Consider the following 26684-nt stretch of genomic DNA (forward strand, 5'->3'; position numbering starts at 1 on the left):
CTGGATTGAAGAGTCATAACAATTGTTAATATCAAGATTTTTATTATGATTATTAGAACTCTTGTCCACATCATCATTATATTCTTATGAATGTATTACTTTGTTGGTAAAAATGTTGTTTTCTTTCTAGGTAAAATAAACATAGATGAGCAGCAAGTTGGCATGGTACCCAAAGTGCCAACCATTCCAGTATTGAAGTCCAAAAAGGTCTTCTTGGAATCACAGGTCCGGGCCCGACAGAACCAAAGGAGCAACAAAGAGAAACCCGGATTCCTCATTTCATTTCATCAGTGATGAAAGTAAGTCTACAAAGACCAATCCAATAAGATAATTCATTATGTTATTGATAGAGCCGAAGATTTGGCTCAGATGCTCTGGGTTCAAATTTCAATTCTATTATATACTGCTTCAGTGTGACCCTTAAGGAAAACATTCAATCTCTCTTGAATCTGATTTTCTTGTCTGATTAATAAGAAAGCTTTAATTGAAGGCTTCTCATTCAGTGGGATAATTTTTATGAAGCACTCACTATGTATTAGTCATGCAGAAAGTCAGTCGATAAGCATTTTTAAGTACTCCTGCCTTCAGGAGCTCATATTCTGTGGTGTACGGGATGTAGACAACATTCAAACCATTGTGTCCTGGGCACCTAGTTGGAAGAGTGGATTGAACACTGGGCTTAGAATCAGGAAGACTCTTTTTTTGGAGTTCAAATCTCCTTACACACTGTCTGTTTGATCCAGAGCAAGTCCCTTTAACTCCATTTGCCTCAGTTTCTCCTATTGGCAAACCACTCTAGTAGTTCTGCTATGAAACCATAAATGGGGAAACAGAGAGCAAATATGACTGAACAACAAATGAGACTACCAAGACATATTCACCGTAAATGGCTGGTATTTTCTGAGGAAAGACACCGGCAGTGGGAATAATTGGTGAAGGTTTCTTAGAGAGGTTGGAATTTGAGTCTTGAGGAAAGGAAGCCCTGGACGCTAGTTGTCCAAGAAGGTAGAATATATTATTCATGGGGAAAAGTCATGGACAGGGAACACAGCTGCGGATGGGGAGTTGTGTGTAGAGAACAAGAAGTTCCATAATCGTGGGTTACAGGTATTGCAGAATGTAGTAAAGTATATGAAAATTGGAAATTGAGAAAATCATCATGTTGAGAAAAGGCCAATACAACATTTAAGATTGAATAGAAATTATTAAAGCAGGCTGGGTGTGTATCTGCTTGCATTGTTTTATATGAAGGTACCTTCATTTTAGGATATAGCTTTAACTAAACCACAATGAGGTACCACATCACTGCAATGAGATTGGCCAATGTGGCTGTAAGAGATTCACTTTGAACCTCTTAGTCAATGTTGGAGGGAATGTGGCAAGATTGGAATGCTAATGCATTGCTGGTGGAGTTGTGATCTCATGCAAGCATTCTGTGGGAGAACCTGGAACTCTTCCCAAAGGGCTACTAAACTGTGAGACAAGAAAAGGTAACAGAAGGCTATGGCAGTAGTCTAGCTGTGAGGCAATATGTCCTGTCCCAGAATAGTGACAGCGTTAATAGAGGGAAGGAGTAGGGGATGTGTAGAAGTTATTTGAAAGAAATGACTAAGCTTGGCAGTAGATGTTGGAGATACTTAAGATGAAATAAGTAAGGAGATGAGAATGATAGTGAGGATAGTGAAGATGGTGGTACCCCTGACCATGACAGAGACATCCAAATAGATACAGGTTGATGAGGTAGGGAGAGGTAATGGGGGGTTTTTTAGGTCATAGTGAGTTTGAGTTGATATCATGAGGACATGAAATTTAACTTGTTTAATAGACATTTGGTGATGAGGGCCTAGAGGTGAGGAGAGAAGTCAGGGCTGAACACATAGATGCCCAAATCATCTGCATCGAGATGATGATTCAACCCGGGGGGTACGAGGGGCTAATTAGTTTCACCAGATAAAAATGTGTAGAGGAAGGAGACAATATGACCTGGGACTCTAGAGCCCTGTCAGACACCATTGACTCATTGGAATGACCTGGATTAAGATCCAACAAGAAAAGCAGAGGAGAGATCAGATGGGTAAAGGATGATGGAATATCAACCAGGAGGAGTAGCAAAGGACCATTAACCTCTTAATCTAGGATCCTGTCCTCCCCTTTGGAAGTAGCCTTCAATTTTATTCAACTGGCATTTATTTACTGTAAGGTGTGTATTAGATCTTAGTGTATATGATATTAATAGTATAGAGTTTCTGTTGTATTAGTGTCTGGTAGGGTAGACAACATGTATTTGGGTCAATCTAATAGAACGAAAAAGAGATAAATAAAGAGAAGGGACACACAATGTGCTATGAGAAATTCCAGAGTCAATGCTAAGCAGTGATGTGTAGGAAAAGTATCTTAAGGGATACTGTTTTCTAGTTGTCTCTTTTATGATAATTTCCTGAACATCAGCTATTTCCTGGTAGCTGGGAAGGTCGAAAGTAATCTTCTCTCCCCTGGATGGAAGAGTCATAACAATTGTTAATATCAAGATTTTTATTATGATTATTAGAACTATTGTCCACATCATCATTATATTCTCATGCATTTATTACTTTGTTGGTTAAAATGTTGTTTTCTTTCTAGGTAAAATAAACATAGATGAGCAGCAAGTTGGCATGGTAGCCAAAGTGCCAACCATTCCAGTTTTGAAGTCCAAAAAGGTCTTCTTGGAATCACAGGTCCGGGCCCGACAGAACCAAAGGAGCAACAAAGAGAAACCCGGATTCCTCATTTCATTTCATCAGTGATGAAAGTAAGTCTACAAAGACTAATCCAATTAGATAATTCATTATGTTATTGATAGAGCCGAAGATTTGGCTCAGATGCTCTGGGTTCAAATTTCAATTCTATTATATACTGCTTCAGTGTGACCCTTAAGGAAAACATTCAATCTCTCTTGAATCTGATTTTCTTGTCTGATTAATAAGAAAGCTTTAATTGAAGGCTTCTCATTCAGTGGGATAATTTTTATGAAGCACTCACTATGTATTAGTCATGCAGAAAGTCAGTCGATAAGCATTTTTAAGTACTCCTGCCTTCAGGAGCTCAAATTCTGTGGTGTACGGGATGTAGACAACATTCAAACCATTGTGTCCTGGGCACCTAGTTGGAAGAGTGGATTGAACACTGGGCTTAGAATCAGGAAGACTCTTTTTTTGGAGTTCAAATCTCCTTACACACTGTCTGTTTGATCCAGAGCAAGTCCATTTAACTCCATTTGCCTCAGTTTCTCCTATTGGCAAACCACTCTAGTAGTTCTGCTATGAAACCATAAATGGGGAAACAGAGAGCAAATATGACTGAACAACAAATGAGACTACCAAGACATATTCACCGTAAATGGCTGGTATTTTCTGAGGAAAGACACCGGCAGTGGGAATAATTGGTGAAGGTTTCTTAGAGAGGTTGGAATTTGAGTCTTGAGGAAAGGAAGCCCTGGACGCTAGTTGTCCAAGAAGGTAGAATATATTATTCATGGGGAAAAGTCATGGACAGGGAACACAGCTGCGGATGGGGAGTTGTGTGTAGAGAACAAGAAGTTCCATAATCGTGGGTTACAGGTATTGCAGAATGTAGTAAAGTATATGAAAATTGGAAATTGAGAAAAGCATCATGTTGAGAAAAGGCCAATACAACATTTAAGATTGAATAGAAATTATTAAAGCAGGCTGGGTGTGTATCTGCTTGCATTGTTTTATATGAAGGTACCTTCATTTTAGGATATAGCTTTAACTAAACCACAATGAGGTACCACATCACTGCAATGAGATTGGCCAATGTGGCTGTAAGAGATTCACTTTGAACCTCTTAGTCAATGTTGGAGGGAATGTGGCAAGATTGGAATGCTAATGCATTGCTGGTGGAGTTGTGATCTCATGCAAGCATTCTGTGGGAGAACCTGGAACTCTTCCCAAAGGGCTACTAAACTGTGAGACAAGAAAAGGTAACAGAAGGCTATGGCAGTAGTCTAGCTGTGAGGCAATATGTCCTGTCCCAGAATAGTGACAGCGTTAATAGAGGGAAGGAGTAGGGGATGTGTAGAAGTTATGTGAAAGAAATGACTAAGCTTGGCAGTAGATGTTGGAGATACATAAGGTGAAATAAATAAGGAGATGAGAATGATAGTGAGGATAGTGAAGATGGTGGTACCCCTGACCATGACAGAGACATCCAAATAGATACAGGTTGCTGAGGTAGGGAGAGGTAATGGGGGGGTTTTTTAGGTTATAGTGAGTTTGAGTTGATATCTTGAGGACATGAAATTTAACTTGTTTAATAGACATTTGGTGATGAGGGCCTAGAGGTGAGGAGAGAAGTCAGGGCTGAACACATAGATGCCCAAATCATCTGCATCGAGATGATGATTCAACCCAGGGGGTACGATGGGCTAATTAGTTTCACCAGATAAAAATGTGTAGAGGAAGGAGACAATATGACCTGGGACTCTAGAGCCCTGTCAGACACCATTGGCTCATTGGAATGACCTGGATTAAGATCCAACAAGAAAAGCAGAGGAGAGATCAGATGGGTAAAGGATGATGGAATATCAACCAGGAGGAGTAGCAAAGGACCCTTAACCTCTTAATCTAGGATCCTGTCCTCCCCTTTGGAAGTAGCCTTCAATTTTATTCAACTGGCATTTATTTACTGTAAGGTGTGCATTAGATCTTAGTGTATATGATATTAATAGTATAGAGTTTCTGTTGTATTAGTGTCTGGTAGGGTAGACAACATGTATTTGGGTCAATCTAATAGAACGAAAAAGAGATAAATATAGAGAAGGGACACACAATGTGCTATGAGAAATTCCAGAGTCAATGCTAAGCAGTGATGTGTAGGAAAAGTATCTTAAGGGATACTGTTTTCTAGTTGTCTCTTTTATGATAATTTCCTGAACATCAGCTATTTCCTGGTAGCTGGGAAGGTCGAAAGTAATCTTCTCTCCCCTGGATTGAAGAGTCATAACAATTGTTAATATCAAGATTTTTATTATGATTATTAGAACTCTTGTCCACGTCATCATTATATTCTCATGCATTTATTACTTTGTTGGTAAAAATGTTGTTTTCTTTCTAGGTAAAATAAACATAGATGAGCAGCAAGTTGGCATAGTAGCCAAAGTGCCAACCATTCCAGTATTGAAGTCCAAAAAGGTCTTCTTGGAATCACAGGTCCGGGCCCGACAGAACCAAAGGAACAACAAAGAGAAACCCGGATTCCTCATTTCATTTCATCAGTGATGAAAGTAAGTCTACAAAGACCAATCCAATAAGATAATTCATTATGTTATTGATAGAGCCGAAGATTTGGCTCAGATGCTCTGGGTTCAAATTTCAATTCTATTATATACTGCTTCAGTGTGACCCTTAAGGAAAACATTCAATCTCTCTTGAATCTGATTTTCTTGTCTGATTAATGAGAAAGCTTTAATTGAAGGCTTCTCATTCAGTGGGATAATTTTTATTAAGCACTCACTATGTATTAGTCATGCAGAAAGTCAGTCGATAAGCATTTTTAAGTACTCCTGCCTTCAGGAGCTCATATTCTGTGGTGTACGGGATGTAGACAACATTCAAACCATTGTGTCCTGGGCACCTAGTTGGAAGAGTGGATTGAACACTGGGCTTAGAATCAGGAAGACTCTTTTTTTGGAGTTCTAATCTCCTTACACACTGTCTGTTTGATCCAGAGCAAGTCCCTTTAACTCCATTTGCCTCAGTTTCTCCTATTGGCAAACCACTCTAGTAGTTCTGCTATGAAACCTTAAATGGGGAAACAGAGAGCAAATATGACTGAACAACCAATGAGACGACCAAGACATATTCACCGTAAATGGCTGGTATTTTCTGAGGAAAGACACCAGCAGTGGTAATAATTGGTGGAGGTTTCTTAGAGAGGTTGGAATTTGAGTCTTGAAGAAAGGAAGCCCTAGAAGCTAGTTGTCCAAGAAGGAAGAATATACTATTCATGGGGAAAAGTCATGGAAAGCGAACACTGCTGCGGATGGGGATTTGTGTGTAGAGAACAAGAAGTTCCATAAGCGTGGGTTACAGGTATTGCAGAATGTAGTAAAGTATATGAAAATTGGAAATTGAGAAAAGCATCATGTTGAGAAAAGGCCAATACAACATTTAAGATTGAATAGAAATTATTAAAGCAGGCTGGGTGTGTATCTGCTTGCATTGTTTTATATGAAGGTACCTTCATTTTAGGATATAGCTTTAACTAAACGACAATGAGGTACGAGATCACTGCAATTGGATTGGCCAATGTGGCTGTAAGAGATTCACTTTGAACCTCTTAGTCAATGTTGGAGGGAATGTGGTAAGATTGGAATGCTAATGCATTGCTGGTGGAGTTGTTATTTCATGCAAGTGTTCTGTGGGAGAACCTGGAACTCTTCCCAAAGGGCTATTAAACTGTGAGACAAGAAAAGGTAACAGAAGGCTATGGCAGTAGTCTAGCTGTGAGGCAATATGTCCTGCCCCAGAATAGTGACAGCAGTAATAGAGGGAAGGAGTAGGGGATGTGTAGAAGTTATGTGAAAGAAATGACTAAGCTTGGCAGTAGATGTTGGAGATACATAAGGTGAAATAAATAAGGAGATGAGAATGATAGTGTGGATAGTGAAGATGGTGGTACCCCTGACCATGACAGAGACATCCAAATAGATACAGGTTGCTGAGGTAGGGAGAGGTAATGGGGGGGTTTTTTAGGTTATAGTGAGTTTGAGTTGATATCTTGAGGACATGAAATTTAACTTGTTTAATAGACATTTGGTGATGAGGGCCTAGAGGTGAGGGGAGAAGTCAGGGCTGAACACATAGATGCCCAAATCATCTGCATCGAGATGATGATTCAACCTGGGGGCTACGAGGGGCTAATTAGTTTCACCAGATAAAAATGTGTAGAGGAAGGAGACAATATGACCTGGGACTCTAGAGCCCTGTCAGACACCAATGGCTCATTGGAATGACCTGGATTAAGATGCAACAAGAAAAGCAGAGGAGAGATCAGATGGGTAAAGGATGATGGAATATCAACCAGGAGGAGTAGCAAAGGACCATTAACCTCTTAATCTAGGATCCTGTCCTCCCCTTTGGAAGTAGCCTTCAATTTTATTCAACTGGCATTTATTTACTGTAAGGTGTGTATTAGATCTTAGTGTATATGATATTAATAGTATAGAGTTTCTGTTGTATTAGTGTCTGGTAGGGTAGACAACATGTATTTGGGTCAATCTAATAGAACGAAAAAGAGATAAATAAAGAGAAGGGACACACAATGTGCTATGAGAAATTCCAGAGTCAATGCTAAGCAGTGATGTGTAGGAAAAGTATCTTAAGGGATACTGTTTTCTAGTTGTCTCTTTTATGATAATTTCCTGAACATCAGCTATTTCCTGGTAGCTGGGAAGGTCGAAAGTAATCTTCTCTCCCCTGGATTGAAGAGTCATAACAATTGTTAATATCAAGGTTTTTATTATGATTATAAGAACTATTGTCCACGTCATCATTATATTCTCATGCATTTATTACTTTGTTGGTTAAAATGTTGTTTTCTTTCTAGGTAAAATAAACATAGATGAGCAGCAAGTTGGCATGGTAGCCAAAGTGCCAACCATTCCAGTTTTGAAGTCCAAAAAGGTCTTCTTGGAATCACAGGTCCGGGCCCGACAGAACCAAAGGAGCAACAAAGAGAAACCCGGATTCCTCATTTCATTTCATCAGTGATGAACGTAAGTCTACAAAGACTAATCCAATTAGATAATTCATTATGTTATTGATAGAGCCGAAGATTTGGCTCAGATGCTCTGGGTTCAAATTTCAATTCTATTATATACTGCTTCAGTGTGACCCTTAAGGAAAACATTCAATCTCTCTTGAATCTGATTTTCTTGTCTGATTAATAAGAAAGCTTTAATTGAAGGCTTCTCATTCAGTGGGATAATTTTTATGAAGCACTCACTATGTATTAGTCATGCAGAAAGTCAGTCGATAAGCATTTTTAAGTACTCCTGCCTTCAGGAGCTCATATTCTGTGGTGTACGGGATGTAGACAACATTCAAACCATTGTGTCCTGGGCACCTAGTTGGAAGAGTGGATTGAACACTGGGCTTAGAATCAGGAAGACTCTTTTTTTGGAGTTCAAATCTCCTTACACACTGTCTGTTTGATCCAGAGCAAGTCCCTTTAACTCCATTTGCCTCAGTTTCTCCTATTGGCAAACCACTCTAGTAGTTCTGCTATGAAACCATAAATGGGGAAACAGAGAGCAAATATGACTGAACAACAAATGAGACTACCAAGACATATTCACCGTAAATGGCTGGTATTTTCTGAGGAAAGACACCGACAGTGGGAATAATTGGTGAAGGTTTCTTAGAGAGGTTGGAATTTGAGTCTTGAGGAAAGGAAGCCCTGGACGCTAGTTGTCCAAGAAGGTAGAATATATTATTCATGGGGAAAAGTCATGGACAGGGAACACAGCTGCGGATGGGGAGTTGTGTGTAGAGAACAAGAAGTTCCATAATCGTGGGTTACAGGTATTGCAGAATGTAGTAAAGTATATGAAAATTGGAAATTGAGAAAAGCATCATGTTGAGAAAAGGCCAATACAACATTTAAGATTGAATAGAAATTATTAAAGCAGGCTGGGTGTGTATCTGCTTGCATTGTTTTATATGAAGGTACCTTCATTTTAGGATATAGCTTTAACTAAACCACAATGAGGTACCACATCACTGCAATGAGATTGGCCAATGTGGCTGTAAGAGATTCACTTTGAACCTCTTAGTCAATGTTGGAGGGAATGTGGCAAGATTGGAATGCTAATGCATTGCTGGTGGAGTTGTGATCTCATGCAAGCATTCTGTGGGAGAACCTGGAACTCTTCCCAAAGGGCTACTAAACTGTGAGACAAGAAAAGGTAACAGAAGGCTATGGCAGTAGTCTAGCTGTGAGGCAATATGTCCTGTCCCAGAATAGTGACAGCGTTAATAGAGGGAAGGAGTAGGGGATGTGTAGAAGTTATTTGAAAGAAATGACTAAGCTTGGCAGTAGATGTTGGAGATACTTAAGATGAAATAAGTAAGGAGATGAGAATGATAGTGAGGATAGTGAAGATGGTGGTACCCCTGACCATGACAGAGACATCCAAATAGATACAGGTTGATGAGGTAGGGAGAGGTAATGGGGGGTTTTTTAGGTCATAGTGAGTTTGAGTTGATATCATGAGGACATGAAATTTAACTTGTTTAATAGACATTTGGTGATGAGGGCCTAGAGGTGAGGAGAGAAGTCAGGGCTGAACACATAGATGCCAAATCATCTGCATCGAGATGATGATTCAACCCAGGGGGTACGAGGGGCTAATTAGTTTCACCAGATAAAAATGTGTAGAGGAAGGAGACAATATGACCTGGGACTCTAGAGCCCTGTCAGACACCATTGGCTCATTGGAATGACCTGGATTAAGATCCAACAAGAAAAGCAGAGGAGAGATCAGATGGGTAAAGGATGATGGAATATCAACCAGGAGGAGTAGCAAAGGACCATTAACCTCTTAATCTAGGATCCTGTCCTCCCCTTTGGAAGTAGCCTTCAATTTTATTCAACTGGCATTTATTTACTGTAAGGTGTGCATTAGATCTTAGTGTATATGATATTAATAGTATAGAGTTTCTGTTGTATTAGTGTCTGGTAGGGTAGACAACATGTATTTGGGTCAATCTAATAGAACGAAAAAGAGATAAATATAGAGAAGGGACACACAATGTGCTATGAGAAATTCCAGAGTCAATGCTAAGCAGTGATGTGTAGGAAAAGTATCTTAAGGGATACTGTTTTCTAGTTGTCTCTTTTATGATAATTTCCTGAACATCAGCTATTTCCTGGTAGCTGGGAAGGTCGAAAGTAATCTTCTCTCCCCTGGATTGAAGAGTCATAACAATTGTTAATATCAAGATTTTTATTATGATTATTAGAACTCTTGTCCACGTCATCATTATATTCTCATGCATTTATTACTTTGTTGGTAAAAATGTTGTTTTCTTTCTAGGTAAAATAAACATAGATGAGCAGCAAGTTGGCATAGTAGCCAAAGTGCCAACCATTCCAGTATTGAAGTCCAAAAAGGTCTTCTTGGAATCACAGGTCCGGGCCCGACAGAACCAAAGGAGCAACAAAGAGAAACCCGGATTCCTCATTTCATTTCATCAGTGATGAAAGTAAGTCTACAAAGACCAATCCAATAAGATAATTCATTATGTTATTGATAGAGCCGAAGATTTGGCTCAGATGCTCTGGGTTCAAATTTCAATTCTATTATATACTGCTTCAGTGTGACCCTTAAGGAAAACATTCAATCTCTCTTGAATCTGATTTTCTTGTCTTATTAATAAGAAAGCTTTAATTGAAGGCTTCTCATTCAGTGGGATAATTTTTATTAAGCACTCACTATGTATTAGTCATGCAGAAAGTCAGTCGATAAGCATTTTTAAGTACTCCTGCCTTCAGGAGCTCATATTCTGTGGTGTACGGGATGTAGACAACATTCAAACCATTGTGTCCTGGGCACCTAGTTGGAAGAGTGGATTGAACACTGGGCTTAGAATCAGGAAGACTCTTTTTTTGGAGTTCTAATCTCCTTACACACTGTCTGTTTGATCCAGAGCAAGTCCCTTTAACTCCATTTGCCTCAGTTTCTCCTATTGGCAAACCACTCTAGTAGTTCTGCTATGAAACCATAAATGGGGAAACAGAGAGCAAATATGACTGAACAACAAATGAGACTACCAAGACATATTCACCGTAAATGGCTGGTATTTTCTGAGGAAAGACACCGGCAGTGGGAATAATTGGTGAAGGTTTCTTAGAGAGGTTGGAATTTGAGTCTTGAGGAAAGGAAGCCCTGGACGCTAGTTGTCCAAGAAGGTAGAATATATTATTCATGGGGAAAAGTCATGGACAGGGAACGCAGCTGCGGATGGGGAGTTGTGTGTAGAGAACAAGAAGTTCCATAATCGTGGGTTACAGGTATTGCAGAATGTAGTAAAGTATATGAAAATTGGAAATTGAGAAAAGCATCATGTTGAGAAAAGGCCAATACAACATTTAAGATTGAATAGAAATTATTAAAGCAGGCTGGGTGTGTATCTGCTTGCATTGTTTTATATGAAGGTACCTTCATTTTAGGATATAGCTTTAACTAAACCACAATGAGGTACCACATCACTGCAATGAGATTGGCCAATGTGGCTGTAAGAGATTCACTTTGAACCTCTTAGTCAATGTTGGAGGGAATGTGGCAAGATTGGAATGCTAATGCATTGCTGGTGGAGTTGTGATCTCATGCAAGCATTCTGTGGGAGAACCTGGAACTCTTCCCAAAGGGCTACTAAACTGTGAGACAAGAAAAGGTAACAGAAGGCTATGGCAGTAGTCTAGCTGTGAGGCAATATGTCCTGTCCCAGAATAGTGACAGCAGTAATACAGGGAAGGAGTATGGGATGTGTAGACGTTATTTGAAAGAAATGACTAAGCTTGGCAGTAGATGTTGGAGATACTTAAGATGAAATAAGTAAGGAGATGAGAATGATAGTGAGGATAGTGAAGATGGTGGTACCCCTGACCATGACAGAGACATCCAAATAGATGCAGGTTGATGAGGTAGGGAGAGGTAATGGGGGGTTTTTTAGGTCATAGTGAGTTTGAGTTGATATCATGAGGACATGAAATTTAACTTGTTTAATAGACATTTGGTGATGAGGGCCTAGAGGTGAGGAGAGAAGTCAGGGCTGAACACATAGATGCCCAAATCATCTGCATCGAGATGATGATTCAACCCAGGGGGTACGAGGGGCTAATTAGTTTCACCAGATAAAAATGTGTAGAGGAAGGAGACAATATGACCTGGGACTCTAGAGCCCTGTCAGACACCATTGGCTCATTGGAATGACCTGGATTAAGATCCAACAAGAAAAGCAGAGGAGAGATCAGATGGGTAAAGGATGATGGAATATCAACCAGGAGGAGTAGCAAAGGACCCTTAACCTCTTAATCTAGGATCCTGTCCTCCCCTTTGGAAGTAGCCTTCAATTTTATTCAACTGGCATTTATTTACTGTAAGGTGTGCATTAGATCTTAGTGTATATGATATTAATAGTATAGAGTTTCTGTTGTATTAGTGTCTGGTAGGGTAGACAACATGTATTTGGGTCAATCTAATAGAACGAAAAAGAGATAAATATAGAGAAGGGACACACAATGTGCTATGAGAAATTCCAGAGTCAATGCTAAGCAGTGATGTGTAGGAAAAGTATCTTAAGGGATACTGTTTTCTAGTTGTCTCTTTTATGATAATTTCCTGAACATCAGCTATTTCCTGGTAGCTGGGAAGGTCGAAAGTAATCTTCTCTCCCCTGGATTGAAGAGTCATAACAATTGTTAATATCAAGATTTTTATTATGATTATTAGAACTATTGTCCACGTCATCATTATATTCTCATGCATTTATTACTTTGTTGGTAAAAATGTTGTTTTCTTTCTAGGTAAAATAAACATAGATGAGCAGCAAGTTGGCATAGTAGCCAAAGTGCCAACCATTCCAGTATTGAAGTCCAAAAAGGTCTTCTTGGAATCACAGGTCCGGGCCCGACAGAACCAAAGGAACAACAAAGAGAAACCCGGATTCCTCATTTCATTTCATCAGTGATGAAAGTAAGTCTACAAAGACCAATCCAATAAGATAATTCATTATGTTATTGATAGAGCCGAAGATTTGGCTCAGATGCTCTGGGTTCAAATTTCAATTCTATTATATACTGCTTCAGTGTGACCCTTAAGGAAAACATTCAATCTCTCTTGAATCTGATTTTCTTGTCTGATTAATGAGAAAGCTTTAATTGAAGGCTTCTCATTCAGTGGGATAATTTTTATTAAGCACTCACTATGTATTAGTCATGCAGAAAGTCAGTCGATAAGCATTTTTAAGTACTCCTGCCTTCAGGAGCTCATATTCTGTGGTGTACGGGATGTAGACAACATTCAAACCATTGTGTCCTGGGCACCTAGTTGGAAGAGTGGATTGAACACTGGGCTTAGAATCAGGAAGACTCTTTTTTTGGAGTTCTAATCTCCTTACACACTGTCTGTTTGATCCAGAGCAAGTCCCTTTAACTCCATTTGCCTCAGTTTCTCCTATTGGCAAACCACTCTAGTAGTTCTGCTATGAAACCTTAAATGGGGAAACAGAGAGCAAATATGACTGAACAACCAATGAGACGACCAAGACATATTCACCGTAAATGGCTGGTATTTTCTGAGGAAAGACACCAGCAGTGGTAATAATTGGTGGAGGTTTCTTAGAGAGGTTGGAATTTGAGTCTTGAAGAAAGGAAGCCCTAGAAGCTAGTTGTCCAAGAAGGAAGAATATACTATTCATGGGGAAAAGTCATGGAAAGCGAACACTGCTGCGGATGGGGATTTGTGTGTAGAGAACAAGAAGTTCCATAAGCGTGGGTTACAGGTATTGCAGAATGTAGTAAAGTATATGAAAATTGGAAATTGAGAAAAGCATCATGTTGAGAAAAGGCCAATACAACATTTAAGATTGAATAGAAATTATTAAAGCAGGCTGGGTGTGTATCTGCTTGCATTGTTTTATATGAAGGTACCTTCATTTTAGGATATAGCTTTAACTAAACGACAATGAGGTACGAGATCACTGCAATTGGATTGGCCAATGTGGCTGTAAGAGATTCACTTTGAACCTCTTAGTCAATGTTGGAGGGAATGTGGTAAGATTGGAATGCTAATGCATTGCTGGTGGAGTTGTTATTTCATGCAAGTGTTCTGTGGGAGAACCTGGAACTCTTCCCAAAGGGCTATTAAACTGTGAGACAAGAAAAGGTAACAGAAGGCTATGGCAGTAGTCTAGCTGTGAGGCAATATGTCCTGCCCCAGAATAGTGACAGCAGTAATAGAGGGAAGGAGTAGGGGATGTGTAGAAGTTATGTGAAAGAAATGACTAAGCTTGGCAGTAGATGTTGGAGATATATAAGGTGAAATAAATAAGGAGATGAGAATGATAGTGTGGATAGTGAAGATGGTGGTACCCCTGACCATGACAGAGACATCCAAATAGATACAGGTTGCTGAGGTAGGGAGAGGTAATGGGGGGGTTTTTTAGGTTATAGTGAGTTTGAGTTGATATCTTGAGGACATGAAATTTAACTTGTTTAATAGACATTTGGTGATGAGGGCCTAGAGGTGAGGGGAGAAGTCAGGGCTGAACACATAGATGCCCAAATCATCTGCATCGAGATGATGATTCAACCTGGGGGCTACGAGGGGCTAATTAGTTTCACCAGATAAAAATGTGTAGAGGAAGGAGACAATATGACCTGGGACTCTAGAGCCCTGTCAGACACCAATGGCTCATTGGAATGACCTGGATTAAGATGCAACAAGAAAAGCAGAGGAGAGATCAGATGGGTAAAGGATGATGGAATATCAACCAGGAGGAGTAGCAAAGGACCATTAACCTCTTAATCTAGGATCCTGTCCTCCCCTTTGGAAGTAGCCTTCAATTTTATTCAACTGGCATTTATTTACTGTAAGGTGTGTATTAGATCTTAGTGTATATGATATTAATAGTATAGAGTTTCTGTTGTATTAGTGTCTGGTAGGGTAGACAACATGTATTTGGGTCAATCTAATAGAACGAAAAAGAGATAAATAAAGAGAAGGGACACACAATGTGCTATGAGAAATTCCAGAGTCAATGCTAAGCAGTGATGTGTAGGAAAAGTATCTTAAGGGATACTGTTTTCTAGTTGTCTCTTTTATGATAATTTCCTGAACATCAGCTATTTCCTGGTAGCTGGGAAGGTCGAAAGTAATCTTCTCTCCCCTGGATTGAAGAGTCATAACAATTGTTAATATCAAGGTTTTTATTATGATTATTAGAACTATTGTCCACGTCATCATTATATTCTCATGCATTTATTACTTTGTTGGTTAAAATGTTGTTTTCTTTCTAGGTAAAATAAACATAGATGAGCAGCAAGTTGGCATGGTAGCCAAAGTGCCAACCATTCCAGTTTTGAAGTCCAAAAAGGTCTTCTTGGAATCACAGGTCCGGGCCCGACAGAACCAAAGGAGCAACAAAGAGAAACCCGGATTCCTCATTTCATTTCATCAGTGATGAACGTAAGTCTACAAAGACTAATCCAATTAGATAATTCATTATGTTATTGATAGAGCCGAAGATTTGGCTCAGATGCTCTGGGTTCAAATTTCAATTCTATTATATACTGCTTCAGTGTGACCCTTAAGGAAAACATTCAATCTCTCTTGAATCTGATTTTCTTGTCTGATTAATAAGAAAGCTTTAATTGAAGGCTTCTCATTCAGTGGGATAATTTTTATGAAGCACTCACTATGTATTAGTCATGCAGAAAGTCAGTCGATAAGCATTTTTAAGTACTCCTGCCTTCAGGAGCTCATATTCTGTGGTGTACGGGATGTAGACAACATTCAAACCATTGTGTCCTGGGCACCTAGTTGGAAGAGTGGATTGAACACTGGGCTTAGAATCAGGAAGACTCTTTTTTTGGAGTTCAAATCTCCTTACACACTGTCTGTTTGATCCAGAGCAAGTCCCTTTAACTCCATTTGCCTCAGTTTCTCCTATTGGCAAACCACTCTAGTAGTTCTGCTATGAAACCATAAATGGGGAAACAGAGAGCAAATATGACTGAACAACAAATGAGACTACCAAGACATATTCACCGTAAATGGCTGGTATTTTCTGAGGAAAGACACCGACAGTGGGAATAATTGGTGAAGGTTTCTTAGAGAGGTTGGAATTTGAGTCTTGAGGAAAGGAAGCCCTGGACGCTAGTTGTCCAAGAAGGTAGAATATATTATTCATGGGGAAAAGTCATGGACAGGGAACACAGCTGCGGATGGGGAGTTGTGTGTAGAGAACAAGAAGTTCCATAATCGTGGGTTACAGGTATTGCAGAATGTAGTAAAGTATATGAAAATTGGAAATTGAGAAAAGCATCATGTTGAGAAAAGGCCAATACAACATTTAAGATTGAATAGAAATTATTAAAGCAGGCTGGGTGTGTATCTGCTTGCATTGTTTTATATGAAGGTACCTTCATTTTAGGATATAGCTTTAACTAAACCACAATGAGGTACCACATCACTGCAATGAGATTGGCCAATGTGGCTGTAAGAGATTCACTTTGAACCTCTTAGTCAATGTTGGAGGGAATGTGGCAAGATTGGAATGCTAATGCATTGCTGGTGGAGTTGTGATCTCATGCAAGCATTCTGTGGGAGAACCTGGAACTCTTCCCAAAGGGCTACTAAACTGTGAGACAAGAAAAGGTAACAGAAGGCTATGGCAGTAGTCTAGCTGTGAGGCAATATGTCCTGTCCCAGAATAGTGACAGCGTTAATAGAGGGAAGGAGTAGGGGATGTGTAGAAGTTATTTGAAAGAAATGACTAAGCTTGGCAGTAGATGTTGGAGATACTTAAGATGAAATAAGTAAGGAGATGAGAATGATAGTGAGGATAGTGAAGATGGTGGTACCCCTGACCATGACAGAGACATCCAAATAGATACAGGTTGATGAGGTAGGGAGAGGTAATGGGGGGTTTTTTAGGTCATAGTGAGTTTGAGTTGATATCATGAGGACATGAAATTTAACTTGTTTAATAGACATTTGGTGATGAGGGCCTAGAGGTGAGGAGAGAAGTCAGGGCTGAACACATAGATGCCAAATCATCTGCATCGAGATGATGATTCAACCCAGGGGGTACGAGGGGCTAATTAGTTTCACCAGATAAAAATGTGTAGAGGAAGGAGACAATATGACCTGGGACTCTAGAGCCCTGTCAGACACCATTGGCTCATTGGAATGACCTGGATTAAGATCCAACAAGAAAAGCAGAGGAGAGATCAGATGGGTAAAGGATGATGGAATATCAACCAGGAGGAGTAGCAAAGGACCATTAACCTCTTAATCTAGGATCCTGTCCTCCCCTTTGGAAGTAGCCTTCAATTTTATTCAACTGGCATTTATTTACTGTAAGGTGTGCATTAGATCTTAGTGTATATGATATTAATAGTATAGAGTTTCTGTTGTATTAGTGTCTGGTAGGGTAGACAACATGTATTTGGGTCAATCTAATAGAACGAAAAAGAGATAAATATAGAGAAGGGACACACAATGTGCTATGAGAAATTCCAGAGACAATGCTAAGCAGTGATGTGTAGGAAAAGTATCTTAAGGGATACTGTTTTCTAGTTGTCTCTTTTATGATAATTTCCTGAACATCAGCTATTTCCTGGTAGCTGGGAAGGTCGAAAGTAATCTTCTCTCCCCTGGATTGAAGAGTCATAACAATTGTTAATATCAAGATTTTTATTATGATTATTAGAACTCTTGTCCACGTCATCATTATATTCTCATACATTTATTACTTTGTTGGTAAAAATGTTGTTTTCTTTCTAGGTAAAATAAACATAGATGAGCAGCAAGTTGGCATAGTAGCCAAAGTGCCAACCATTCCAGTATTGAAGTCCAAAAAGGTCTTCTTGGAATCACAGGTCCGGGCCCGACAGAACCAAAGGAGCAACAAAGAGAAACCCGGATTCCTCATTTCATTTCATCAGTGATGAAAGTAAGTCTACAAAGACCAATCCAATAAGATAATTCATTATGTTATTGATAGAGCCGAAGATTTGGCTCAGATGCTCTGGGTTCAAATTTCAATTCTATTATATACTGCTTCAGTGTGACCCTTAAGGAAAACATTCAATCTCTCTTGAATCTGATTTTCTTGTCTGATTAATAAGAAAGCTTTAATTGAAGGCTTCTCATTCAGTGGGATAATTTTTATGAAGCACTCACTATGTATTAGTCATGCAGAAAGTCAGTCGATAAGCATTTTTAAGTACTCCTGCCTTCAGGAGCTCATATTCTGTGGTGTACGGGATGTAGACAACATGCAAACCATTGTGTCCTGGGCACCTAGTTGGAAGAGTGGATTGAACACTGGGCTTAGAATCAGGAAGACTCTTTTTTTGGAGTTCTAATCTCCTTACACACTGTCTGTTTGATCCAGAGCAAGTCCCTTTAACTCCATTTGCCTCAGTTTCTCCTATTGGCAAACCACTCTAGTAGTTCTGCTATGAAACCATAAATGGGGAAACAGAGAGCAAATATGACTGAACAACAAATGAGATTACCAAGACATATTCACCATAAATGGCTGGTATTTTCTGAGGAAAGTTACCGGCAGTGGGAATAATTGGTGAAGGTTTCTTAGAGAGGTTGGAATTTGAGTCTTGAGGAAAGGAAGCCCTGGACGCTAGTTGTCCAAGAAGGTAGAATATATTATTCATGGGGAAAAGTCATGGACAGGGAACACAGCTGCGGATGGGGAGTTGTGTGTAGAGAACAAGAAGTTCCATAATCGTGGGTTACAGGTATTGCAGAATGTAGTAAAGTATATGAAAATTGGAAATTGAGAAAAGCATCATGTTGAGAAAAGGCCAATACAACATTTAAGATTGAATAGAAATTATTAAAGCAGGCTGGGTGTGTATCTGCTTGCATTGTTTTATATGAAGGTACCTTCATTTTAGGATATAGCTTTAACTAAACCACAATGAGGTACCACATCACTGCAATGAGATTGGCCAATGTGGCTGTAAGAGATTCACTTTGAACCTCTTAGTCAATGTTGGAGGGAATGTGGCAAGATTGGAATGCTAATGCATTGCTGGTGGAGTTGTGATCTCATGCAAGCATTCTGTGGGAGAACCTGGAACTCTTCCCAAAGGGCTACTAAACTGTGAGACAAGAAAAGGTAACAGAAGGCTATGGCAGTAGTCTAGCTGTGAGGCAATATGTCCTGTCCCAGAATAGTGACAGCGTTAATAGAGGGAAGGAGTAGGGGATGTGTAGAAGTTATTTGAAAGAAATGACTAAGCTTGGCAGTAGATGTTGGAGATACTTAAGATGAAATAAGTAAGGAGATGAGAATGATAGTGTGGATAGTGAAGATGGTGGTACCCCTGACCATGACAGAGACATCCAAATAGATACAGGTTGTTGAGGTAGGGAGAGGTAATGGGGGGTGTTTTTAGGTCATAGTGAGTTTGAGTTGATATCTTGAGGACATGAAATTTAACTTGTTTAATAGACATTTGGTGATGAGGGCCTAGAGGTGAGGAGAGAAGTCAGGGCTGAACACATAGATGCCCAAATCATCTGCATCGAGATGATGATTCAACCTGGGGGCTACGAGGGGCTAATTAGTTTCACCAGATAAAAATGTGTAGAGGAAGGAGACAATATGACCTGGGACTCTAGAGCCCTGTCAGACACCATTGGCTCATTGGAATGACCTGGATTAAGATCCAACAAGAAAAGCAGAGGAGAGATCAGATGGGTAAAGGATGATGGAATATCAACCAGGAGGAGTAGCAAAGGACCATTAACCTCTTAATCTAGGATCCTGTCCTCCCCTTTGGAAGTAGCCTTCAATTTTATTCAACTGGCATTTATTTACTGTAAGGTGTGCATTAGATCTTAGTGTATATGATATTAATAGTATAGAGTTTCTGTTGTATTAGTGTCTGGTAGGGTAGACAACATGTATTTGGGTCAATCTAATAGAACGAAAAAGAGATAAATAAAGAGAAGGGACACACAATGTGCTATGAGAAATTCCAGAGACAATGCTAAGCAGTGATGTGTAGGAAAAGTATCTTAAGGGATACTGTTTTCTAGTTGTCTCTTTTATGATAATTTCCTGAACATCAGCTATTTCCTGGTAGCTGGGAAGGTCGAAAGTAATCTTCTCTCCCCTGGATTGAAGAGTCATAACAATTGTTAATATCAAGATTTTTATTATGATTATTAGAACTCTTGTCCACGTCATCATTATATTCTCATGCATGTATTACTTTGTTGGTAAAAATGTTGTTTTCTTTCTAGGTAAAATAAACATAGATGAGCAGCAAGTTGGCATGGTACCCAAAGTGCCAACCATTCCAGTATTGAAGTCCAAAAAGGTCTTCTTGGAATCACAGGTCCTGGCCCGACAGAACCAAAGGAGCAACAAAGAGAAACCCGGATTCCTCATTTCATTTCATCAGTGATGAAAGTAAGTCTACAAAGACCAATCCAATAAGATAATTCATTATGTTATTGATAGAGCCGAAGATTTGGCTCAGATGCTCTGGGTTCAAATTTCAATTCTATTATATACTGCTTCAGTGTGACCCTTAAGGAAAACATTCAATCTCTCTTGAATCTGATTTTCTTGTCTGATTAATAAGAAAGCTTTAATTGAAGGCTTCTCATTCAGTGGGATAATTTTTATGAAGCACTCACTATGTATTAGTCATGCAGAAAGTCAGTCGATAAGCATTTTTAAGTACTCCTGCCTTCAGGAGCTCATATTCTGTGGTGTACGGGATGTAGACAACATTCAAACCATTGTGTCCTGGGCACCTAGTTGGAAGAGTGGATTGAACACTGGGCTTAGAATCAGGAAGACTCTTTTTTTGGAGTTCAAATCTCCTTACACACTGTCTGTTTGATCCAGAGCAAGTCCCTTTAACTCCATTTGCCTCAGTTTCTCCTATTGGCAAACCACTCTAGTAGTTCTGCTATGAAACCATAAATGGGGAAACAGAGAGCAAATATGACTGAACAACAAATGAGACTACCAAGACATATTCACCGTAAATGGCTGGTATTTTCTGAGGAAAGACACCGGCAGTGGGAATAATTGGTGAAGGTTTCTTAGAGAGGTTGGAATTTGAGTCTTGAGGAAAGGAAGCCCTGGACGCTAGTTGTCCAAGAAGGTAGAATATATTATTCATGGGGAAAAGTCATGGACAGGGAACACAGCTGCGGATGGGGAGTTGTGTGTAGAGAACAAGAAGTTCCATAATCGTGGGTTACAGGTATTGCAGAATGTAGTAAAGTATATGAAAATTGGAAATTGAGAAAATCATCATGTTGAGAAAAGGCCAATACAACATTTAAGATTGAATAGAAATTATTAAAGCAGGCTGGGTGTGTATCTGCTTGCATTGTTTTATATGAAGGTACCTTCATTTTAGGATATAGCTTTAACTAAACCACAATGAGGTACCACATCACTGCAATGAGATTGGCCAATGTGGCTGTAAGAGATTCACTTTGAACCTCTTAGTCAATGTTGGAGGGAATGTGGCAAGATTGGAATGCTAATGCATTGCTGGTGGAGTTGTGATCTCATGCAAGCATTCTGTGGGAGAACCTGGAACTCTTCCCAAAGGGCTACTAAACTGTGAGACAAGAAAAGGTAACAGAAGGCTATGGCAGTAGTCTAGCTGTGAGGCAATATGTCCTGTCCCAGAATAGTGACAGCGTTAATAGAGGGAAGGAGTAGGGGATGTGTAGAAGTTATTTGAAAGAAATGACTAAGCTTGGCAGTAGATGTTGGAGATACTTAAGATGAAATAAGTAAGGAGATGAGAATGATAGTGAGGATAGTGAAGATGGTGGTACCCCTGACCATGACAGAGACATCCAAATAGATACAGGTTGATGAGGTAGGGAGAGGTAATGGGGGGTTTTTTAGGTCATAGTGAGTTTGAGTTGATATCATGAGGACATGAAATTTAACTTGTTTAATAGACATTTGGTGATGAGGGCCTAGAGGTGAGGAGAGAAGTCAGGGCTGAACACATAGATGCCCAAATCATCTGCATCGAGATGATGATTCAACCCAGGGGGTACGAGGGGCTAATTAGTTTCACCAGATAAAAATGTGTAGAGGAAGGAGACAATATGACCTGGGACTCTAGAGCCCTGTCAGACACCATTGACTCATTGGAATGACCTGGATTAAGATCCAACAAGAAAAGCAGAGGAGAGATCAGATGGGTAAAGGATGATGGAATATCAACCAGGAGGAGTAGCAAAGGACCATTAACCTCTTAATCTAGGATCCTGTCCTCCCCTTTGGAAGTAGCCTTCAATTTTATTCAACTGGCATTTATTTACTGTAAGGTGTGTATTAGATCTTAGTGTATATGATATTAATAGTATAGAGTTTCTGTTGTATTAGTGTCTGGTAGGGTAGACAACATGTATTTGGGTCAATCTAATAGAACGAAAAAGAGATAAATAAAGAGAAGGGACACACAATGTGCTATGAGAAATTCCAGAGTCAATGCTAAGCAGTGATGTGTAGGAAAAGTATCTTAAGGGATACTGTTTTCTAGTTGTCTCTTTTATGATAATTTCCTGAACATCAGCTATTTCCTGGTAGCTGGGAAGGTCGAAAGTAATCTTCTCTCCCCTGGATGGAAGAGTCATAACAATTGTTAATATCAAGATTTTTATTATGATTATTAGAACTATTGTCCACGTCATCATTATATTCTCATGCATTTATTACTTTGTTGGTTAAAATGTTGTTTTCTTTCTAGGTAAAATAAACATAGATGAGCAGCAAGTTGGCATGGTAGCCAAAGTGCCAACCATTCCAGTTTTGAAGTCCAAAAAGGTCTTCTTGGAATCACAGGTCCTGGCCCGACAGAACCAAAGGAGCAACAAAGAGAAACCCGGATTCCTCATTTCATTTCATCAGTGATGAAAGTAAGTCTACAAAGACTAATCCAATTAGATAATTCATTATGTTATTGATAGAGCCGAAGATTTGGCTCAGATGCTCTGGGTTCAAATTTCAATTCTATTATATACTGCTTCAGTGTGACCCTTAAGGAAAACATTCAATCTCTCTTGAATCTGATTTTCTTGTCTGATTAATAAGAAAGCTTTAATTGAAGGCTTCTCATTCAGTGGGATAATTTTTATGAAGCACTCACTATGTATTAGTCATGCAGAAAGTCAGTCGATAAGCATTTTTAAGTACTCCTGCCTTCAGGAGCTCATATTCTGTGGTGTACGGGATGTAGACAACATTCAAACCATTGTGTCCTGGGCACCTAGTTGGAAGAGTGGATTGAACACTGGGCTTAGAATCAGGAAGACTCTTTTTTTGGAGTTCAAATCTCCTTACACACTGTCTGTTTGATCCAGAGCAAGTCCCTTTAACTCCATTTGCCTCAGTTTCTCCTATTGGCAAACCACTCTAGTAGTTCTGCTATGAAACCATAAATGGGGAAACAGAGAGCAAATATGACTGAACAACAAATGAGACTACCAAGACATATTCACCGTAAATGGCTGGTATTTTCTGAGGAAAGACACCGGCAGTGGGAATAATTGGTGAAGGTTTCTTAGAGAGGTTGGAATTTGAGTCTTGAGGAAAGGAAGCCCTGGACGCTAGTTGTCCAAGAAGGTAGAATATATTATTCATGGGGAAAAGTCATGGACAGGGAACACAGCTGCGGATGGGGAGTTGTGTGTAGAGAACAAGAAGTTCCATAATCGTGGGTTACAGGTATTGCAGAATGTAGTAAAGTATATGAAAATTGGAAATTGAGAAAAGCATCATGTTGAGAAAAGGCCAATACAACATTTAAGATTGAATAGAAATTATTAAAGCAGGCTGGGTGTGTATCTGCTTGCATTGTTTTATATGAAGGTACCTTCATTTTAGGATATAGCTTTAACTAAACCACAATGAGGTACCACATCACTGCAATGAGATTGGCCAATGTGGCTGTAAGAGATTCACTTTGAACCTCTTAGTCAATGTTGGAGGGAATGTGGCAAGATTGGAATGCTAATGCATTGCTGGTGGAGTTGTGATCTCATGCAAGCATTCTGTGGGAGAACCTGGAACTCTTCCCAAAGGGCTACTTAACTGTGAGACAAGAAAAGGTAACAGAAGGCTATGGCAGTAGTCTAGCTGTGAGGCAATATGTCCTGTCCCAGAATAGTGACAGCGTTAATAGAGGGAAGGAGTAGGGGATGTGTAGAAGTTATTTGAAAGAAATGACTAAGCTTGGCAGTAGATGTTGGAGATACTTAAGATGAAATAAGTAAGGAGATGAGAATGATAGTGTGGATAGTGAAGATGGTGGTACCCCTGACCATGACAGAGACATCCAAATAGATACAGGTTGTTGAGGTAGGGAGAGGTAATGGGGGGGGTTTTTAGGTCATAGTGAGTTTGAGTTGATATCTTGAGGACATGAAATTTAACTTGTTTAATAGACATTTGGTGATGAGGGCCTAGAGGTGAGGAGAGAAGTCAGGGCTGAACACATAGATGCCCAAATCATCTGCATCGAGATGATGATTCAACCTGGGGGCTACGAGGGGCTAATTAGTTTCACCAGATAAAAATGTGTAGAGGAAGGAGACAATATGACCTGGGACTCTAGAGCCCTGTCAGACACCATTGGCTCATTGGAATGACCTGGATTAAGATCCAACAAGAAAAGCAGAGGAGAGATCAGATGGGTAAAGGATGATGGAATATCAACCAGGAGGAGTAGCAAAGGACCCTTAACCTCTTAATCTAGGATCCTGTCCTCCCCTTTGGAAGTAGCCTTCAATTTTATTCAACTGGCATTTATTTACTGTAAGGTGTGCATTAGATCTTAGTGTATATGATATTAATAGTATAGAGTTTCTGTTGTATTAGTGTCTGGTAGGGTAGACAACATGTATTTGGGTCAATCTAATAGAACGAAAAAGAGATAAATAAAGAGAAGGGACACACAATGTGCTATGAGAAATTCCAGAGACAATGCTAAGCAGTGATGTGTAGGAAAAGTATCTTAAGGGATACTGTTTTCTAGTTGTCTCTTTTATGATAATTTCCTGAACATCAGCTATTTCCTGGTAGCTGGGAAGGTCGAAAGTAATCTTCTCTCCCCTGGATGGAAGAGTCATAACAATTGTTAATATCAAGATTTTTATTATGATTATTAGAACTCTTGTCCACATCATCATTATATTCTTATGCATGTATTACTTTGTTGGTAAAAATGTTGTTTTCTTTCTAGGTAAAATAAACATAGATGAGCAGCAAGTTGGCATGGTAGCCAAAGTGCCAACCATTCCAGTATTGAAGTCCAAAAAGGTCTTCTTGGAATCACAGGTCCGGGCCCGACAGAACCAAAGGAGCAACAAAGAGAAACCCGGATTCCTCATTTCATTTCATCAGTGATGAAAGTAAGTCTACAAAGACCAATCCAATAAGATAATTCATTATGTTATTGATAGAGCCGAAGATTTGGCTCAGATGCTCTGGGTTCAAATTTCAATTCTATTATATACTGCTTCAGTGTGACCCTTAAGGAAAACATTCAATCTCTCTTGAATCTGATTTTCTTGTCTGATTAATAAGAAAGCTTTAATTGAAGGCTTCTCATTCAGTGGGATAATTTTTATGAAGCACTCACTATGTATTAGTCATGCAGAAAGTCAGTCGATAAGCATTTTTAAGTACTCCTGCCTTCAGGAGCTCATATTCTGTGGTGTACGGGATGTAGACAACATTCAAACCATTGTGTCCTGGGCACCTAGTTGGAAGAGTGGATTGAACACTGGGCTTAGAATCAGGAAGACTCTTTTTTTGGAGTTCAAATCTCCTTACACACTGTCTGTTTGATCCAGAGCAAGTCCCTTTAACTCCATTTGCCTCAGTTTCTCCTATTGGCAAACCACTCTAGTAGTTCTGCTATGAAACCATAAATGGGGAAACAGAGAGCAAATATGACTGAACAACAAATGAGACTACCAAGACATATTCACCGTAAATGGCTGGTATTTTCTGAGGAAAGACACCGGCAGTGGGAATAATTGGTGAAGGTTTCTTAGAGAGGTTGGAATTTGAGTCTTGAGGAAAGGAAGCCCTGGACGCTAGTTGTCCAAGAAGGTAGAATATATTATTCATGGGGAAAAGTCATGGACAGGGAACACAGCTGCGGATGGGGAGTTGTGTGTAGAGAACAAGAAGTTCCATAATCGTGGGTTACAGGTATTGCAGAATGTAGTAAAGTATATGAAAATTGGAAATTGAGAAAAGCATCATGTTGAGAAAAGGCCAATACAACATTTAAGATTGAATAGAAATTATTAAAGCAGGCTGGGTGTGTATCTGCTTGCATTGTTTTATATGAAGGTACCTTCATTTTAGGATATAGCTTTAACTAAACCACAATGAGGTACCACATCACTGCAATGAGATTGGCCAATGTGGCTGTAAGAGATTCACTTTGAACCTCTTAGTCAATGTTGGAGGGAATGTGGCAAGATTGGAATGCTAATGCATTGCTGGTGGAGTTGTGATCTCATGCAAGCATTCTGTGGGAGAACCTGGAACTCTTCCCAAAGGGCTACTAAACTGTGAGACAAGAAAAGGTAACAGAAGGCTATGGCAGTAGTCTAGCTGTGAGGCAATATGTCCTGTCCCAGAATAGTGACAGCGTTAATAGAGGGAAGGAGTAGGGGATGTGTAGAAGTTATTTGAAAGAAATGACTAAGCTTGGCAGTAGATGTTGGAGATACTTAAGATGAAATAAGTAAGGAGATGAGAATGATAGTGAGGATAGTGAAGATGGTGGTACCCCTGACCATGACAGAGACATCCAAATAGATACAGGTTGATGAGGTAGGGAGAGGTAATGGGGGG

At 39.5% G+C, this 26684-nt stretch overlaps 1 long non-coding RNA gene across 1 annotated transcript; it reads left to right on the forward strand.

The window, feature by feature from the left end:
* Positions 1 to 130: 130 nt before the first annotated feature.
* Positions 131 to 25226, forward strand: LOC130457076 (uncharacterized). The gene is made up of 9 exons (XR_008916072.1): positions 131 to 299; positions 2623 to 2791; positions 5116 to 5284; positions 10100 to 10268; positions 12592 to 12760; positions 17576 to 17744; positions 20069 to 20237; positions 22561 to 22729; positions 25054 to 25226. It is a non-coding gene; the product is annotated as an uncharacterized LOC130457076 (long non-coding RNA).
* Positions 25227 to 26684: the final 1458 nt, after the last annotated feature.

The sequence above is a fragment of the Monodelphis domestica genome, chromosome 2 (assembly GCF_027887165.1).
Source record: "Monodelphis domestica isolate mMonDom1 chromosome 2, mMonDom1.pri, whole genome shotgun sequence".
NCBI lineage: Eukaryota > Metazoa > Chordata > Mammalia > Didelphimorphia > Didelphidae > Monodelphis > Monodelphis domestica.